The 20425-nt window shown below is 41.4% G+C and overlaps 1 protein-coding gene across 1 annotated transcript in view; it reads left to right on the top strand.

The window, feature by feature from the left end:
* Positions 1-20425, top strand: part of LOC122799510 (serine/threonine-protein phosphatase 5-like) — a 995806-nt gene that overhangs the window by 393316 nt on the left and 582065 nt on the right. The window lies entirely within an intron of this gene.

A 20425-nucleotide genomic window follows, 5' to 3' on the forward strand; every position in this document is an offset into this window, starting at 1 on the left:
CCCAAAGAATTTTCAGGTAGTCATCCAGCTGGGCTAGCCTTCTCCATCCCAGAGTCATTCATGTCTGACCTGTAAAACGTGCAGTCCATCTATCTGTTCTGCATGTTATTTTCAGCCAACAGTAGTTACATGCGTTAGGATGAGATCTCTCCACTGTAAAGAACATTAACTGGCAACTCTTCTGTTAGTTTTTACTTTGTCATCTAGTAGTTTGGCAGTTTTTTTTACTGCAGTCATTCTTTGGCTGGTTCTTTCTTAATGCTAAGAATTTAACTAAGCTTATGTGGCAGATGGGTCCCATAGACCTTTGTTTTGCTTGAGGCCCACATTTATTGATTGATGTTTGGTTATTCTACAACTGGGATTGTCATCTTACCCTAGATGTACTAATTTATCTTAGCTTTAACTTGGGGCTGTAGTACGAAAACTATATACCATTATGAATACAATGTGTTTGAAATGTATTTGCCTCCTTTCAAACAGTATAAACATTATACTGCAGTGTTAATATTGCACAATGAAATCATAATATCTGCAGAGTATTCTAAGCAGGTTAAGCATAAGCATGTTATGCTACAGGCATTCTAAGTATACGTAGCAGCTGGTAGAGTGTCTGTGAATACTGACTTGGCAGCAATTATTTACTGTTTAATTAAAAAAAAAAAAAAAAAAAGACCAAGTTTTCTTTTGTTCAAACTTTATTAGCAGCAAGGCCAAAAAGTGTTTTGTGTAGGAGGCCGTACTCTTCCTCTCTCTCTAATCTGAGTCCCGGTAGTGTGTGACCAAAATATGCTTTCTGAAAGAACATGGCAGACTACTTCTGCCTGGAAATTATTTTGGGAGCCTGCTCTTTCCGAGTGAGTGATTAAGTGCAAATGCTGAAAATGTCTGTTTACTGCATAAAAACCTACCAAAAGTCAGTGCAGGCAGTTATGTTTATTTTTTTGTGCAGAATTAAGAAGTAAAAGTGAGTAGCTGTGTATAAGCAGTAATCCAGAGAGAGAGAACAGGGTACTAGCATTTTACTAAGGAAGTTGCATCTAGTATGTGACTGAGTATAGATGTGTTCTTTTCTTTTTATGTTGTATGACATGAGATTGTCTGATTCATGTACATGTAGGCTTGTTTTTTTTTTTTTTTGTTCGTTATCCAAGAAATTCATAAAAAGTCATTGTAGCGTCTTGTATATGAACTAGAAAGTCTGTGTTCTACTCTGGCTGGTTTAACAGTAGAATCAAGGCCATATTATTCAGGTGTCAGTCTACATACTGGAAGTGACAGCGCCTTACTTAGTAAGCTTAAGTTTGAACAAGAGTGTATTTACTTGTTTACCCTTCTTTTGATATGCAACTATTCATTCCTTGTAGAGAGTACCAGTGTTCTTTTCTTCTTAAGGCCAGCAACATTAAGCAGCAGTTTCTGTTAAATTAGATCTCAAGGTCCTGTAGTGGTGCAGAGCAGGTGAGAGGTAATCCATACTCTGTGGCTTCAGTAACCTTTTGACCTTTCCTGTTCATGTTGCCTTCTAAAGACATTAAAAAAAAAAATATATATATATATATATATATATATATATATATATATATATATATATATATATATAATGTTTTGTGTGTGTGTATATGTATACACACACACATATATATATATATATATATATATATATATATATTATATGTATGTATATGGATCTAGTTCTAGTGAACGTAAAGCCACGTAACTAAAACTACTTTGATCAAGATGACAACAGCAAATGTCGAATTAACCGAACATTCACATCACCAGAATTATTTATTTATTTTTATACAGGAAATGGAGGCAGTTGGCTAACATGGGGAAATTTGCCCTTTTCCCACTATAGTGTGATCCCAGAGTTTGTATATATAGTTGGGGGGGAGGTGGGTTTAACATACTGAGGTGTTTTTAGGTTGACTGTTGGCCAAGTGCCTCCATTCCCTGTAAAAAAAAAAAAAAAAAAAAAAACGGTGATATGAATGTTTAGTTAATTCAGTGTTCGCTGTTCTCATCTCGATCAAGTAAGCTTCAGTTGTGTCTTTTCATTTATTAGTAGTAGACCTGTGTCGGTTTCTGAATGATTTGGTGTTTTCAACATTTAAATCCGCATAGGCAGATGCAGTGTTCGTATTAGTTTAGTCAAAGAAATGATTCAAATTGAAGTTGGCAAAACACAAAAAGAAGGTGAATGCTAGTAAGCCAATTAAAATTTGTCCAGTAGTAAACAGGACTTCTTCAGAATAAAGCACCACATCTCCTCACAGTCTTAAATACAAGCAACTTAAATCAGTTAAGCAATTAACACCATTCATAATTAAAGTAACTCATTATACAAAAATAGAATTGCTAAAACCATACATAACTAACCCCCTTCCTATATATGTTAAGAAATCTGTACATTAATAAAAAACAAAAATCGGCATTAATGTATGTAAAAATAAGTATTTTGGTAAAACACCTCAAACATAGCTTTAAGCCTTAACACACTGGATAAAGAAGTTGCTTCATTTAACCAGGGTATTTGTTGGCCTTTGTTTTCAGTTGTCATTTAAGTTCTAAATATTCTAAAAAAATCTTCTACTGGACCCACCCCTCTGACCCAGGTTAGCCTTATCAGTAACAGTAAATCTAAAACCATGTCCTGGATTATGCACAGAATGTTTATATAATGTATTCCTATCATCTTTCTTTGCAATGTCACAATTATGTCGGTAAACCCTTTTTCATAAGCTTAACCTTGTATTACTTATATAGAACCCGGTACAGGATCTACACTGAGCTAAATATACCACCTTTTTATTACACAATAGAATCTATGGCAGTCTGTTTCCAGTCGAAAATCCTTTATTAAGACAGACTTAATAAAGGATGTTCGACTGGAAACTGCCTGCCTTGCTTGGATTACTTTCAAATACATAGTAATGCTGTACAATTATAGATTTTTTATTACTTATTTTTTGTTTTGTTTTGACTTAAGACTAGTTTAAGTTCGCTACTTCTACTATTGTCTGATCTGATTAATATACAGTGATTAACTAGAGATATATGGACTGAAAATCTTCCACACAGAGAAGTTTCTTACACGGTTTTGTTTTTGGACCCACTACACTTGTTTAGTGGGTTGTTTTGAGACTTCGGGGATACCACGGAGATTACTTGTTTTTTTTATACATATTTTTACATACATTAATACTGATTTTTGTTTTTTGTTAATGTATGGATTTATTAACATGTATAGGAAGGGGGTTAGTTATGTATGGTTTTAGCAATTGTATTTTTGTATAATGTTACTTTAATTATGGTGTTAATTGTTTAATTGATTTAATATGCTTGTATTTAAGACTGTAGGGAGATGTGATGCTTTATTCTGAAAAAGTCCTGTTTACTACTGGACGAAAGCAGTAAATACATTTCATTATTTTAATCGGCTTTCTAATAATCACCTTCTTTTAATGTTTTTTTTTAAGTTTGTGTTCTATTTTGGATACGTGGTTCGTCTTATGGAAGGCGAAACGAGAGCTGAGGAAATGGTTACCACTTGCAGGATTTATATGGTGCACAATGACAGCTTGCTACATCCGTGGGTGATCTTACTTTATTGATTGGGCAGTCTCTCTTGTGCTGTTTTTGCTAATGGAGGGCAAAACTGCGGTCTGAGTCGCCCAAATGGTTTTAATTCACAACTTTGAATTATTACTCCAGCTCAAGAGGGAAAGGGCTTGACTAAACGTGTCATCATTTCCTTTGAGTGGCGAGGGTCATTCTGAGTTGAGTAATGGCTGTGCAGATGCGAGTGGAGGCAGTATCGGCTGTCATAATATACAGGATTTGTTTAATTCTAGTTTCCTTTGGGAAACGGCTCGCCAACCATCTAATGAAAGATGTTAAGTTGTCTATCTCGCCTTCATTCTTGCTGGATGGGTTCGGAGCCGACCTCGGCTCCGACTCGGCCACTCTAAAAGCTCGAGAGTTGGTTCCACCGGCTCGAGGCTCCCCTTATATCCCACAATGCTAGGCGAGAGTTACCTCAGATCTCGTTTGCCGCTACAGCTTCGAGGTTGGTTTTTTCTACCGGTTCCTGGTAAGTACTATTTCTTGGTGAAATCAGTCTTTAAAAACCCCTTTAATTTAATATATTTACTTAGTTTAGTGTAGTTAGAAAACTTTTTTATACTTCCCAAAAAATTTTCCGTTTTTTTCCCTCAAGAACCTTAGGTTCTTCCCTTGGGCCTATTGGCCTTTCCTTCCCTAGTGGAGTGTGTGTGCATTATTTTATTAAAATTCTAGCACTGTTTTTTATTATAAGTTAATTTTGACAGGGTGTAACTAGTGTGTCTGTGTGCGTGTTTGTGTACACCTGTTCAAACAAAATGTCTAAAGAAGCAAAGGTCTCCGGATTCAAGAAGTGTGATGCGTGCTGTCAGAAAATGTCTCTGACAGGCGCTCACACTTCTTGTGTCTATTGTCTGGGGCCTTTGCACCTGCAGGACTCCTGTGCTGTGTGCCATGGCTTCAGCCCCAGGGTCCTGCAGGAAAGAAAGAATAAATTGATTCTTAGAGGCTTACTCAAGCCAGAGGATTCCCTGTCTGTTTCAACAGGGAAGCCCTCTAAGGCATCTAGGTCTTCGGCTCCGGCTACTGAGCCGAGACCTAAGGTTTCTCAACCTTTGCCTTCATCGGCTCCGGCTGGAGCCGATAAGTCTCAGTCCACAGTTTCTGTGGCCCCTCGGCTCGGCGGGCCGAGGTAGTAGAAGTTCCGTGTCGGCTCCGACCAGACCTTCGGAGCCGACAACTAGAAGAGGTCCAGGTCACCATCTCTTGGCTCCGTTCATTCGGCTCCAGGATCTCCCCTGCTGTCTGAACGGGCCAAAGATCTCACTCTTCTAGGTCATCGAGGCTATCGGATCATGACCTTCAGAGGGTAGTGAGTCGACTACTTAAGTCCGAGGCACTGGCCCAGATGCTTCAGAGCCCGACTCATCAGTCGATGCCTGCCCGGTCCTTCAACATATTCCTCCTTCGACTCTCTTGAGCTCGGGCGGGTCGTCGGAACCGAGACTGTGGTTGCGTCGGAGCCGATACAATTGTCTTCGGCTCCGTCGTCGGCTCCGTTTTCTTCTTTGGAAGAATCTCGGCGCCGGACTTCCCTCGTCGGCTCCGAGGGTGAGTGGCATCGGACCCTTGTCCGACCCCCCTCTCCCTCTCGGTGCTTCGGCGCTGGTGAGTTCGGCTCCGACATCGGCCTCGGAGCCATCACTGTCGGTGCCGAGGGGGGTTCTTAGCTTCTCGGAGCGGGGACCTCTGGCTCTGCCTGACAGGGTTGCGTTCGAGGTCATGCGGAGTGTGTTAGAGCCTGGCTCTACTCCACAGTCGGCTCCGTCCGCCCCTCCCTCTATGGTGCCTAAGGCTAAGTTGACTCACTCCCTCATCCCGGACCGCAGAGAGCCAGCTCCTCAGGAAACCCCTGTGGGGATTTCATCCTCTTCCGAGGCCTCTCCTGATTTGGCAGAAGAGCCCCCTCGGAAGAGGAAGTGTAAGAGGAAACACATTGACTCACCTGAGTCCATCACGTCAGACACAGATTTGGATGATTCTGAGGGTTCCCCGTTCCCCTTCTGAAGATGTCTCTTTTGCAGACATTCTGGAGATCCTGAAACAGAGGGGAAATTGGCCAGCCCTCAACCCTTCGGAGGACGAATCTGTGTATCTTGAGGCGTTTGGCTCTCGTCCTTCCACCTCCTGGGTGTTCCCCCTCCGACCCCTCATGCAGGTGGTTGCTAAGAAGGCATGGACGGCTCCTGATTCAGTGGACCCCACTCCCAGGAGACCCTCTAAGTTCATAACAGCTCCAGCAGACAAACAATTTTTAACAAAAGGAGTTTCTGTGGATGCTATGGTGGTAGCTGCTGCCACTAAGAAGGAGCTAGCTGATCCTTCAGTACCTGTCCATCCACCTAACAAGGAATCTAGGTCCATGGATAGGTACGGGAAGCGGATGTTCTCATCAGCGACATTTACCATGCGTTCGCTGAACTACTTGTGCCATTTTACTCGTCTTCAAAGGGACTTGATCAAGGAAGCGAGTGAAATGTTAAAGGACCCTACAGCTGCGGGTTTCCAAGATAAGATGAACACGCAGCTGGCTACCCTTAATTCCATAACCAACTCCTCCATGCGCCTTCTTTCTTACGCGGCTGATGGAGCGAGCAGAGCCGCAGGAACAGGTGTGGCCTTACGTAGGCATGCCTGGATGCGGCTATGCAATTTTGCGGACCCCTTCAAGACGTCTTTCACGAACTCCCCATTTGATGGATCATCCCTCTTTGGTCCTCAAGTGAAAGAAACCTTGACTAGGTGCGAGACTGATGGCAAGACCCTTTCTGCCGTCGGAGACCGTTTTACTACTCCTTCCAGGCCTTACCCCAAAGGCCAGAAAGGTGGAAAGATGTGGTTCCGTAAACAATCTCAAGGGACTTCGCCTGACGCACAGAGTCGTTTTCCCGCCAGAGGCAGAGGCGGGAATAACAATGGTAGACGTCGCCCTAGGGGCAGGGGGGGTCCGCAGAACCAGGGCAATCGGGAAGCCTTCCCTGACAAGCCCATTCAGCATCCCTGAGGTGTTGCCCGACTGCCCGTCTTCGGAGGCAGTCGGGGGAAGATTGTCACTGTACCCAGAAGCCTGGCTATCCCTGACTCAAGACAAATGGGTACAGTCCATCATTTCGAAGGCTATTCTATCCCCTTTCTTCGCTTTCCAAAGCAGTCAAAAAATCCCTTCCAGATGTTCCACCCGGCTCAAAGGGATTTAGCAGTTTTGGAAATTTCAAAACTGCTTGCAAAAGAGCAATTCAGCCAGTTCCAGCAGACCAGCAAGGATCCGGAATCTACTCAAGGTTCTTTTAGTTCCAAAGAAAACAGGGGACTGGAGACCAATTTTGGATCTCAGCGTCTTGAACAAATCAGTCAAGAAAACAAGATTTCGGATGGTCACGCTGCAATCCATCCTTCCCCTTTTGGGCAAAGGAAACTGGATGTGCTCTATAGACCTTCGGGATGCGTACTATCACATAAAGATGAACAGACGCTCCAGAAGATTCCTCCGCTTCAGGCTGGGAACCAGTCATTTTCAGTTCAGGGCCCTGCCCTTTGGTCTCACCACTGCCCCCCGGGTGTTTACCAAATGCATGGCAGTGGTAGCTTCTCATCTGAGACGACAAGGATTCCAGGTGTTTCCATATTTGGACGACTGGCTCCTTACAGCTCCCACCAAGCATCTCCTTCTGATGGCCAGAGATTACACTTTTCGCGTTTGTCAAAAGCTGGGTATTTCAATAAATTGCGAAAAGTCTGTTTTGTCGCCTTGTCATACTATTACCTACATAGGCGCAAATCTAGATACAATAAACATGTCTGCAAGGCTAACACATCAGAGAATATCAGACATCCACAAATTGGTATCACTCCTTCTCAGCAACAACAGAATCAAAGCCAGGTTAGTTCTAAAGGTGTTGGGAATTATGGCAGCGGCCATACCTCTGCTTCCATTAGCCAGATACCACATGCGGATCCTTCAGTGGATGCTTTTTACTCAATGGTCATACCAGGAGCTTCCAATGTCTCACACCATTGTGATCACGCAAGCGTGCAAAAAACATCTCATGTGGTGGATGTCTTCCCCCCAGCTCCTGTCGGGAAGACCCTTTGTTCCACCTCCTCCGGTTGCTACTCTGACAACGGATGCCTCCTGATCGGGTGGGGGCATTATCAGGGCAGGGCAGTCCAGGGCACATGGCAACCATGCGAATGCCACTTGCACATAAATGGTCTGGAGATGAGAGCAGTGCTTTTAGCGTTGCAAGCCCTTCAGGACTCTCTTCCCTTGGGAACAATTGCAATCCAGACAGACAATATGTCTGTAGTGTGGTACATCAACAAACAAGGCGGAACCAGATCATACCCCTGTGTCGAGAAGCACTCAGACTGTGGCAATGGGCGATTTCTTCTCAGCGGTTTCTGATAGCAACGCACATCCCGGAAGTCCAATCATATTATGGACAAGTTGAGCAGAGCTATACTCATGCCTCACGAGTGGTCTCTGAAAGACTCTGTAGTGAGAGAAATTTTTCTCAAGTGGGGTCAGCCTTGCTGCGATCTTTTGCTACTCCCCAAAACAGCAAGTGCAGAGAATATTTCACTCTATTCCCTTTACCAGGCCAACCCAGCAGAGACGCTCTAGTCCAAGTTTGGCCCCGGGGACTTCTGTATGCATTTCCTCCTTTCCCACTGATCTCTCAAGTAATACAGAAAGCTATCGCTCAGAAGGCCTCATTGATCCTCATTGCTCCTTACTGGCCTCGACAAGTGTGGTTCCCCTTTCTACATCGTTTCTCTTGGAGCGACCGTGGAATCTGGACCTAGTTCCAGATCTTTTGATCCATCAGTCGGGTCAGTTTCATCGCTCCCTCCCTTCTCTGAAACTCACTGCTTGGTTCCTCCAGTTCCAACCTTAGCCAGGCTTCCTCAATTATCTCACTCTGTTAGAGATATATTGATAGCTTCCCATAAATCTTCCACTCGAAAGATTTATTTGAGTAAGTGGAAACGCTTCTCATATTGGGCTCAAGGAAAGGACATAGACCCTTTCACCGCTTCCATCCAACTAGTTCTTGATTTTCTAGCTGAACTCTTCCATGCAGGTTCATCTCCCTCTACACTTAAAGTTCAATTGGCAGCTATTTCTAATTTTCATGTGGGTATTTCTGAATCTGCCCTAATGTCCCACAAACTCTGCAAAGCCTTTTTGAAAGGAGTTTTTCTTCTCAGACCTCCTATAAGAAATCCTCCTTCTCCTTGGGACCTAAATTTAGTTCTTGCTTCTTTGATTCTTCCCCCTTTCGAACCTGCAGCTTCCTGTTCTTTAAAATTATTGTCATGGAAAACTCTTTTTCTGGTAGCTATTACATCAGCTAGAAGAGTTTCAGAACTTCAAGCACTCAGCTGTCGTCCTCCTTATCTTTTGTTTCATAAGGACAGAGTATCCTTACGAACTAACCCGTCCTTTTTGCCTAAAGTGGCATCGGCATCAAATCTGAATCAATCCATTGATCTACCAGTCTTTTTCCAGAATACTCCAATAGGTCTGAACAAAAATTACACTGCCTGGATGTTCACCGTCAATTGAGGTACTACTTGGATAGAACTAAACAGTTCAGAAAATCTGATCAGCTGTTTGTCTCCTATGCGGAGAGCAGAAAGGGACTTTCAGTTTCAAAGGTATCATTATCCAGATGGCTAACATCATTGATTTCCCTTGTATATGAGATTAGACATCAAAAGCTGCCTGATAAACCTAAGGCCCATTCCACCAGAGCTTTGGCTACTTCTTTAGCTTTCCAAGACAGACTGCCTATTGACACCATTTGTACAACTGCTACTTGGGCTACTCCTCACACTTTCATTTCTCATTATAAGTTGGATTTAGCTTCTAGGCATAGAGCTAACTTTGGTTCCACTGTTCTCAGGAGTCTGTTCCGTTAGGCCACCCGGGACAAGGTGCTAGGGACGCGGTCCCATCCAGCAAGAATGAAGGCGAGATAGACAACTTAACATATAGAAGTTATGTTCTTACCATAACGCTCCATGTTAGTTGTCTTCTTCTCGCTTCTTCTTAAGGCCCCACCCTCCTTCCCCCTGGCCTGGACAGACCTAGAGGAGTTGTGATTGTGACCTCTCTTTCTACCACCTCTTTCTTAAGACATATGCTGTTGGGCATATTTCCTGGGTCAGGATGTAGGTCACCCTTCTTTCTTCCTGTTGTTAGAGGTGGACTCTGTTTATAGTTATACTGTTACTATATAAGCTGGGGTTAGCTTACAAACGAGATCTGAGGTAACTCTCGCCTAGCATTGTGGGATATAAGGGGAGCCTCGAGCCGGTAGAACCAACTCTCGAGCTTTTAGAGTGGCCGAGTCGGAGCCGAGGTCGGCTCCGAACCCATCCAGCAAGAAGAAGGCGAGAAGAAGACAACTAACATGGAACGTTATGGTAAGAACATAACTTCTATTTTTGACTCCCTTGAGAAGCAATTGGATAATTTTTTGGTGCTGGCACAAAAGTACAGGAAGCTGCAATTAGAGGTTAGTTACCTAAAAAAATGTTCATGTCATATCTAAGGGGTTACGTTGCTGGAAGTACCTGACTGGGTCGGTGAAAGACTCTTGTCTTCATAACGAGCTAATTTCATTATTCAGTCGTCATGGCTGCGAACTCTTAGAGGTTTTAATTAACGACTATGACAGGCAAATGACTGGACTTTTGGTAGACATTGTGAGGCTTGATTTGATTATTCATAAAGATTTATTGTTCAGTACCAAAAAAGAACACTGTAATTCATTATTGGCCAAGATTGAAGGGGACATATTGGACATGAAAAACAAAAAGGCCAAAAAGCTGGCAAGGGATAAGGTTGATTATGAGAGAAGATGTGCCTATCCTCCTCTACTCCCTATGGGGGATATGAACCCTTATGCTAGTCATAAATTCAGTGATAACCTGAATGATTTTCAACAGCTTGAAGGCCCCGAAGTGAATCAGGATGAGTACCCTTTAGGCCAACCCCCTTTGAGGAGGTCACAGAGATTGTTGGAGCAGAGGAGTAAGAATGTCCGCAATCAACATGGTCCGGACAATTGACAACCCCCCCCCCCACCCACCTCACCTACAGGGGGAGAGACAGAATGGATTATTTGGAGAGGAATTAATGGACTGTCATGTTGTACATAATGATAAAGGCAATTTTAAATTGTATAATTACAGTAATGTTGAGGTCAGTGTAACATGGGCTAATCTTTTTGAACGTGGGCTTTCTTTTGTACCTGTTTAGAAAGAATTGATGAATTGTTGATTCAGTTTAAACTGTTTATAAAGAAACTGAACTGTGCTTTTTATTTTAAGGACAATGTAGGACATACTGTTGATTATAGCACAAAAAGACCAAGTGTATGTAACCCCCCAATGCACCCCATTGTTTCTTTATTTGAAAAATTGTGAGAATGATTTTAGGGTTTACTTAAAGTCCTCTGCAAGTGTGCCTGACAGAGTCTTAACGAGGATGAAAAGGCTCTATTGTTTAATATTATTAATAACAAGCCGGTTAGGGTCATGAAGCCTTATAAAGGTGGGGTTTGGTGGTTATGGACTCGAATGATTATGTCAATAAAATGTTAAGTTTGTTATATACTGAAGTTTGTGAGGAAATTTCAATTAACCAGTTGAATCTAGCGTATAGGAAGTAATATTGATCTTATCTTGGAGGAAATGTTACTTAACCAGGAGATTACAAAGGAAGTATCTGATAATGTTATGGTCCATAACTCGAAAATCCCCACCATTTTTGGTATCCCCAAGATACATAAAAACATCACTGATCCACCAATGCATCCATGCTAAAGCATCTAAGACTTTCTAGCTAAATATTTAGATAATTGTATGAAGGATATTTTTGCTAACAACCCTTGTATTCTGAAGGACTCTTGGGATTTTCTAAGGATATCAGATGGTTTATTATGTGAGAACTTGATTTTTGTTAACATGGATATACAATATCTGTATTCAGTTATTCCTCATGATATTAGAATTGATTGGTTTTATGATTTTGTTTTTTCATGCAGGTATAGATAAAAATAAGGCTGATATGAGGAACTTTATGACCTTGGTCCTAGAGAATAATTCTGTAACATTTGAGAATCAATTCAGGCAGAAAAAGGGGGGTAGCCTTGGGGTGGTTTCTGCCCCCATGTTTGCAAATGCAATCCTTTCTTTCTGGAAACTGAGTTTTGTTATTAATTCTGGTTTCCAATAATTTCTGGAAGGACAGTGAGGAGAGGTTGAATGAGTTTTTATGATTATCTGCACTCTACCACTAACTTTTTTATGTTCTTACTACTTTGAGTTACTTTAATTATGAATGGTGTTAATTGTTTAATTCATTTAAGATGCTTGTATTTAAGACTCTGGGGAGATGTGTGGTTTATTCTGAAGAAGTCCTGTTTTACTACTGGATGAAAGCGCTAAATAAATTTAATTTTAATTGGCTTTCTGTTTGCCGCCTTTTTGTGTTTTTCTAAGTTTGTGTTCTATTTTGGATACTTGTATGAAGTTGATCTTTGTCAAGCTGAGTATTTATACATACAGCTGAAACAGATTTTTCTCAGATCCTCCATTTATGTATACATTTGAAATGTGCATCAGAGGATATAAAGCAGGAAGGTCTTCGATAAAAGAAGTAATAAACAGTGGGGAATTAAATTCTTTGAACCTGAACCTTTTGGTAGTTTTGTGGAATCAGTGGCTTGTAAAAATATGGTTAAGCTTATGACCATGCTAGGTAGTACAGAAACCATGTATGTGTTTGACAGAACCTTTGTCTTTGCATGTGGTGGAGAAGGATAAAGTGGTAGTGCTTTTTGCCTTCAAGTCCACAGAAAGATGCCAATAATTACACTGTGTTACACAAAGTGATTGTCAGCATCCATGTTGCAGTTGTGGTGGTTTGACATTCCTGTAGACCATATTGTATGCTTCATATGAACCCATATCTGTTCAGGTGTTCCAAAATCTAATGATGCTGCTGGCGTTTGTAATTGAATCAGGAGTGAAGGAGAATATCTTTTATGAGTATGTTTTGGGAGCTGGCTCCTTGGGTGTGGCAACCATTAGTTTGTTTTTCTACATTTCTGAGTTGTAAAATTATATGCCAGCAGGTTAAAAGCAAGTGATAGTGGTTTATAAATACATGGTGCACAAAAGGTTAATAAACCGGGAATATACTGCCTTATAGTACAACAAGGTCTTCATTAATGATGATGCTTTCAACAGTTCTTTTCTGAAGTGGAAGAATGTAGTACAGTGATTTCTGCCCTTTGTTTTTGGGATGATAATTAAAGGTAAATCTAAAGGGTACTCTCTGATGATGCCTGTGATTAGATATATTCTGTTTACCAGTCAGCCATTGGTATCTTTATTATTTTGGAAGTTTCCATACCTGGCGAATGGGTAAATGCCGATGATGTATACCTGGACATCACTTGTTGACTATGTAACCTCTCACTGATCAGATGCCATTCTTTGCTGTTGCCGTTAAAGTTCCTGCCATCACATGCTTACTGCTCTTTACGTAAAACACGTAGCAACCCAGCCACTTGTCTGATGTTTAAATTATTGCAAAAAAAGTAATAAATGATATCAAAATTTGTATGTAAAATGTATTGCTTTTTAAAAACAGTCCTACTTCTACAGAGTAAAATTACTATCACTAGCAATCAGCAGCATAGTTATGGCAGGGCAAGAGGGGCAACTGCCCTGGGTGCAAAGTGTTGCAGGGTGTAATTAGCCAATCACATTCGGTCTTTAATGCAATACTGGCTTTTAAAAGCCAGTATTGCATTTGTGGTCAAACCGAAACACTCTAGTGCTCCATGTGGGGTCTGAACTGTAGCAGCTACACTCCCCTGTGACAAGAGGCCTGGAAAGTGTGTTTGCTTGCCTTAGGAGCGTAGTGTTTGGAGCTCCTCCAGAGTGACAGTATGTGTGGTGTTTTTTCAGAGTGCCTTTGGGCTTGCTGAGTCATAGTTTTGACAATGAATGGTCTAGGCAGTCTTTGTTTAGGAAGATTGCTTTCACGTGCCTCAGCATATGTTAATGTATGTGTAGGTTGTGTGCGTGGTTTTGACAACCTGATGTGCACTTGTATGTGGGAGTTCAGCCCCAGTGTCATTGTGTAAGTACACCTCTTCCGTACTGTGTCTGCTTCTTTTAAGAATTAAGAGGTTGTCAGTAGGAGTAAGAGAATTGCTATGTTCTTTCAAGCTGGCTACAGAGAAGTTAGGAAATTGCATATCCATACTGTCCAGTCATTTGCTTTGTGAGCTACAAGGGGATTGTGTATTGTGGTTAGAAGGCTACTAAGGGTGCTTTGATGGTGCAGATTATGGTGACCTGTACTAAATTCTATTATTTTTAATATTTGCACAATACTGAAATTTGCTTAATCTGTAGGAAATGCTACTCGACTCCCAACTAGCTCGTCTGAGCATCTCAGCTAACCCATGCACATGTGCAAAATTAATAGCAGCACTGAAAAACATAAAACTAATGAGCCCTCTGGCCATTAAAATGACCACACTACAAGTCTTTTTGTGCATTTCCCACCTCTGATAGACCAGGCAAACATGTCCTGCCACAAGATGGAAAAAGAAAATCCGTCTTTGTAAAGTAAAAACATGGTAGAAGAAATCCATAAGTGTAGTGCTACCACAAACCACTTGAACAACTAGCTGGGAATCCCATCCTGAAGACAATTTCAGTATAGTCTTACAGCAGTAACACTGAGAGGAAGAGCAATTTTTTACAAAAATAAAAATCTGTGAAATTCACACACAAAAGCAGGAAACAGTATGAATCACGCAAAATAACTTGAGTGCAATTTAGCAATCAGAGGTATGTAACTTTGCCTGGATGGGACTGGATACGAGCAAGACAGTATCCAAGCTTTAATGAGCAGGAGGCAATATGCAATTAAGGCAGTTTACTCAAGAGCAGTGCTGGTTTGCTGGGTAGGCACTCATGTCATGGATTTGTGAAAAATGGTGGGTGGAAAGAGAGCATAAATAACTTGTACAACAGTCAAAACTAATGGATGGGCTTTGAAAATCAGATTATCATAAGGGATGGAGGCCAGAGACGCAGCCTTATAAAACAGCAGCAGCAAAAGGGGGGGGGGGTTAGGTAGGACATGGTACACCTTTTATTGTTCATAAGTTTAACTGTTTTATTTTCGCTTAGATAATAGTAGTCCTTGCATAGGAAAAGACCTTTTAAAGTTTGCATTTTACTGGTTTCTTGCTGTTTAAACAAGTAACACAGTGCTGACAGTTGTTTTCTATATTTACCGTACCTAAATTGCTATAGCTAGAAGTTTTATGCAGAGGCAGTGTGTATGTTGATCTAATGCCTTTAATACTGAAATTATTTGTATGCATATTTTTCTTTAGCCTGACTGCAGATCAGCACTACCCACTTGAGTATTTGACCTACTATTCCTTTCTCTCTCAGTAGGATGCTTTAATTCAATATTCACAATGGTTTTGGTCAAATGGCTGTTGCCTCCTTTTTTAGGTGAAGATTGGTTACAGTTTCCATTAATTAATTTCTGTCTAAGAGTATTGAGAAGAAAGTCATTTGTAACCACTATATTCTTCGTTTTATATCAGCCATTTAATCTCCCTTAATATGAAGAAATGCGAAGGCAGTAGTGGAGACCTCAATGCTTTTGTTAGCATAATTTTACTCCTGAATATAGCAGATGTGTTTATAGATAGGTTTTCAGTTAAATTCTGGGAATTTTCACGGTCTGCATTGTTCCTTATTTGTTAATGCCTGGAAGGTGAACCATTTTGTACTGCATTTAAGTAAGGTACCTCATTTTGTTAACTTGTAGGATATCTTTATTTCTCTGGGAGCATCAGAAATTGTCATCCCAGGATATAAGGTGGGTGTAGAAGGGGGCTTTCATTTCATATGCTGAGGAGTTAAATTCCAAATTCTGTATGCAAGAGTAGATGCTGTGGGCCGTTATGCTTGGTAAAGATCAGAATGTTGTGGTGATGGTCTCATGTTTAGCCTGGTGTCTTTTCTTGTCCCTCTGATAAGTTAAACTAAGGTTTTTGCTCTTCTGTGTAGTTAGATGTGCTGGTAGAGCCTCATAGTAGTGAGAGTTTAAAACCTTCTGTTGGTACTGGATATTGATATATTAAAGCTTCAGTTAGTTTTTCAGATCACTCCAGCTCAAGTCACAGCTGTTTGAACGTACACCTCATTGTTGTTTGCTCATATTTTATTGCCACTTTATAGTGGAGTACAGATTCTTTAAATTTCTCTTTTAAAATTGCCAGAAATTTGATTTTCAAATATATCTATGTATAAAACACACACACATATATTCGTCTAAGATCACTGCTGCACTGGAGTCCTTATTCAGGAAAATAACCACTAGCAGATTCCACCATTTTATATTGATTTTCAGAGTTCTTCATATGTCTGGTTTGGCATGACAGATCTCGCCGCTTTTCTAGGGCATTGATACAGTACAGAGAAGAAAGGTAATGCTGACTTAACATCTTCATTCTTTTTGCTGCCGATAGTCATAAGTCTGTGTGTTCCTTTGTATTGAATTCTCATCTTATCCAAGTTTGGCTATTTCCTGTAGTCCTGAGATAGCTTATAACCTCTAGTTAAGGTTTAATGTACTCGTCAGAGGTGCAGGACAACACCACAGTGGGATCTACTACTTTAATTCAATAGAGCTCATGTCACAGGAACCAGTGTCACTAATACTTGTAAATGACAGCTTGACTAGGCACATTTTTGAACTGGCTTTTACTCAGGCTTTTCACTTTATGTGAAGATGTGTCAGTATAAACTGGCTTTTGTACATAGAGGGGAGCAAAGCCCCCTTTTATCCTTCATCCTAGCAATTCTCCAATTCTTGGCATTCATCTTTGATTAGGGACTAAGCTATTATTCTTTTAAAGTTCATTTAGCATAGGTTCATAGATTAGTACTAGGCTAACTACCATTTCGAGCCATTTTAAGCCTATCCAATTACCCCTTGTGAGACTCAATCCCTGCACCTTGTGTTTGTAAGGCAAACACCTAAACCATTACGCCACTCTCCCAACTTCCAGTTCTTCTCAAGGGCTGAATTAATCTTTTCTGTCATGTGAAAAGGTATGCGAGGCCTTTTCTCAATGGCACTGTTTGGATTAGTTGCACCACCATAAGACCACGATTTTGTGTTCGAGAAAAATGACATTGCCCCCACCCCTTTTTTCAACCAGTGGCTAGAGAGGATATACAATTTCTGACATGGAAGATTTTTTTGTGGCTGTTAAGTCTACGAGTAGGGTTTCTAAACTCCATCTTTCTTCCAAACCTCCTTACCTTATATTCTATAAAGACAGATTATCTTTGTTGGCCAGCTCGTCCTGTATGCCAAAGGTATCTACAGAAACAAATTTAAGTCAAGCCCATTAGTCTGTCTTTGTTTTTCACTAGTGTGCAAGTCAAGGAGAATGTGTTTCATCATTTAGAAGTTTATAGACAGTTACATTTTTACTTAAACAGAAGTAAAGATTTCCTGACTTAGATCACTGTTGCAGTATCCTTAACATAAGGTTTTTGTACGTACCATGTGTAACCTCAGCTCATGTGCATCATGGTATATAGACAGGCGAAGTTCCTCAGACTATCGGGCCACCATCCATTGGAGTGATCTGCATTGGGTGGTTAGTACTGTTGCTTGAATTGTTTGGTTTTCAGGTAAGCGTCCCATTAGGGAAACTTCCTTTTCTTGTATTTTGCTGTGTTTTGAAAACTTTTGTTAGATGTTCGCTAGGAAGGGTAAGTGTGAGTGCAGTAGGCAGATTCCAGTGTACACTAAATGCCTTTTTTGTTTAGGCCTGGAACACCAACAAATCCTGCTCTGTTCACCATTCCTTCATTCCAAAACCCTTAGGTTGAGGGTTTCCTCCCTTAATAGGTTCCTTGAAACACAGGGTCAGAAATGGCTGGCCTAAGCAAAGATGGCAGAATCCGCAGCACCCCACATCACCATTCAACCAAAGAAGAAACTTTGAGACCCTGAGATGATTCACAGTCTAACATTTCTAAGTTAAACTTACCCGTTGAAGTTACAGAATCCGCAGTATGCCAGATATTCTCTCAGTTGCCTGCTACAGAGACCCCAATGGTTCCAGGTACTGTAATTTAAGTACACCATGTCCAAACCTCTGAGACTTGTTCAGGAGGACATCACACTTAAAAAGAAAAAAAATTTGACCTCATCATCAGCTTTTAAGAAAAATAAAGTGTTGACATCTCCCAGGGCTTATTTAAAGCTATTATGGCACTGAAGCTGCCTCCTTTTGTGACCCAGGTGCCTCAGGCTCCACTTGTACATACCCAAGTTGATTCTTCCTTTGAGGATGAACAGTATGTAGACTATGATCATTCTCTGGGTTACTCCTCACAAATGCACTCTTTGGCTCAGCTCTCTTAGATGAAGATTTCCTTTCTCCAGATTTTCCTATTGAAAAGGCCCTTTTTTAAAGAAACTAATCAAAACATGATGAGGCATTTTGAATGGCAATCAAAGAAAATCTCTAATGTACAAAAGAGATACTGTAGACTCCTCCAGCTCCTTCTCCAGTCCTAGATGGTATTCTGCAGGACACCTTTCAATCTTGCATCTTCAGCTCCTAACTCTTAGCTACCAGCACCTAAAAGACTAGACAGGTTCTATAACATACGTCATGACCTTAAATACCTGTTTTAGAATCCTGTGGCTGACCTTGCTGCGGTCTCCCTTTCCCTTGGATAAGCTGTCTAAGTTGCTCCCCAGTGATAACACCCTTCCTACTGACAAGGATACTAGGGCTATGGGTAGGTGGGGAAAGAAGATTTGCACTTTCTCCACCCCATCCTTCAGAGCTATTAACTACCAGACCCAAATGACCAAGTATTTGATCTCCGTATTAGTCTTTGCAAAAGGTTATGTCAGAATCTGCATCAGAGGATTCTTAGAAGCAAATGCAGAATTCACTGTCTTAATCTACACAAATAACCAGACATCCAGGGCTGCTGCCACAGGGTCTGTCATGAGACTGTTTGCATGGCTGTGGAGTCAGCCCATCACTGAGGACATCAAGTCGAAAATACTAGACTTGCCCTTGGATAAAGATCTCTTGTTTGTTCCACAAGCTGCAAGTCTCTTCAAAGCCATACAAGAGCAAGGCAAGACTATGAAAGACTGTAGATAAATTCTATACAATCCATAGGTATTCTAGAAATTACCCAGCCAAGTCTACTGCTTTTGATTAGAGGCCCTAGGTCCACTCAAAGAACAGCAAGGGAAAGAATTCCAGATAAATCTCATAAGCACTCTCTATTGGGAGGGCCTACCTTTGGAAGCAGAGACCTGTGACTGCCTTCACTACTACCCCCCATCTACTCGACTCCTGTGTCCCTTTGTCTAAAAAACATTTTTTTCTCTCCTTTTTTGGGAGTGGTAACTACAAGCAAATGGATTCAGGCTGTCATTGAAGAAGACAACTATACCATGTCCTGGGAAAGATTCCAATTTCTAAAGGTCATGCCTCTTCCACCTCTCAACCAGCATCCATTGATCAGTCCTATTTAACATTTACTAGATCAGGGCACCATAGAAAGGGTACCAACCTCCTTCAAGGGAAGAGGTTTCTGTTACAGAATTTTTCTGGTACCAAGAAAGGAAGGAAGGACAGTGGAGGCCCATTCTGGATTTCTGTCTCCTAAACACTTTTAGAAAATTCCCTTCTTTCAAAATGCCCTCTGTCTTCCTACCCTTTTCTCTTTTTTCTCCTTCTTGCCTTTCTGGTGTCAATAGACCTAAAGGATGCTTACCTTCACACTTTTGTTCGAGCTTCTTGCAGGAAATTCCTAATTCATCTCGGTCTCATCGCATTTTCAATTTACTGCTTTGCCCTTTGGTCTTTCTGCAGCAACAAGAGTCTGTCTAGCTCCAGTGGTGGCTTACTTCAGCACACAGGGAATTAAAATTTTCCCTTGATCAATCTTCTGGTCCAAGCTCTCTCCACGGATATCCTTCTTGAGCATGTACCTCACGTGGTACAACTGATAATACTGAGATTCACAATCAGTTTAAAAAAATCCCATCTCTTAAACCACCCAGGATCTAATGTTTCTGTGTTACAGACTAGACTGACGCATAAGTAGTGCTTTTCTTTTCTCAGGAAAAGGCTCACAGTCTGATTAGCTTCTATCACCTTTTCCACTTAGTGCCACATTGCACAGCAGGAAAATCCTCATAGCTTTGGGTTTCATGGCCACTACCCTCCCAATACTTTCTGTGGCAAAGCTACACATGAGTAAATTTCAGTGGTACCTGAACCCGGTGTGGGCCAAACATTCTCATCCCCTAATCCCTCTCCTATCCTGACTCAAAAAGGAGGCCCTGTAGTTGGAGAAACAGATCACACTTGCCCCGGGTCTTCCTTTCACCAGAGTCCCTGCCACCCAAATTCTTCACATGTATTCTTTGGACAGAGCATGGGGGCATGGGCACAATCTCCCTGAGTGCAGGGGAAATGGCCTTCTCCACTCCTGATGGAGCAAATCAACTTCAAAGAAATTAAAGCTTTTGTAAATCTTCTCCCACCTGTAGAAACCAGGCACCCTTGTGGTGTACACTGATAACACCACGGTTATTTGGTATTTAAACAAACAAGGAGCACAAGGTCTTATCTGCAGGGTAGCACAGGGAAGCACAGGACCTAGCCACTCAGATGAACAAGAC

Source organism: Protopterus annectens, chromosome 1.part0 (assembly GCF_019279795.1).
Source record: "Protopterus annectens isolate FY-2018-M chromosome 1.part0, PAN1.0, whole genome shotgun sequence".
Classification (NCBI taxonomy): Eukaryota; Metazoa; Chordata; order Ceratodontiformes; family Protopteridae; genus Protopterus; species Protopterus annectens.